This window comes from Theobroma umbraticum, unplaced genomic scaffold (genome assembly GCF_002168275.2).
Source record: "Theobroma umbraticum cultivar Fairchild unplaced genomic scaffold, ASM216827v3 scaffold_239.1, whole genome shotgun sequence".
Lineage (NCBI taxonomy): Eukaryota > Viridiplantae > Streptophyta > Magnoliopsida > Malvales > Malvaceae > Theobroma > Theobroma umbraticum.
Window position 1 is genome coordinate 3157723 of NW_018397273.1, and position 431 is coordinate 3158153.

Genomic DNA, 431 nt, shown 5'->3' on the forward strand with positions numbered 1-431 from the left:
AGTGAAAAATTAATTAAGTTCTTAGAGACTTAATTAAATTAAAATAAAACTATTGTATTTAGAGTTTCAAATTAGTTTGGCTATATAAATATGTTAGATTAGCAAACTAAAAATAAATAAGAAGCCTTTAACCACTTTTCAGCCATTTCATAAGGTAAGAAAAGAAAAATAGTTTTCTTTATCTGACAAAAATAAGATTCGGCAAGAATTTTGGCCTTTTTTTTTAGAAACAAAACTTGCTAGCACAAGTAAAATCATGCCTTGGAGAAGGTCTTATTCAGTCACTGTATGGATTACTGTTAAAGGCCAAACACTTAGGTGGTTGAAGATTTGACAAATCCTTAAGGTGAAGAAGCAAAAATTTTGGATTTAATTGGCTCTTGATTACAATATCTTGGGCAAGGTATGTAACTCTTAAACCTATGAGTGTT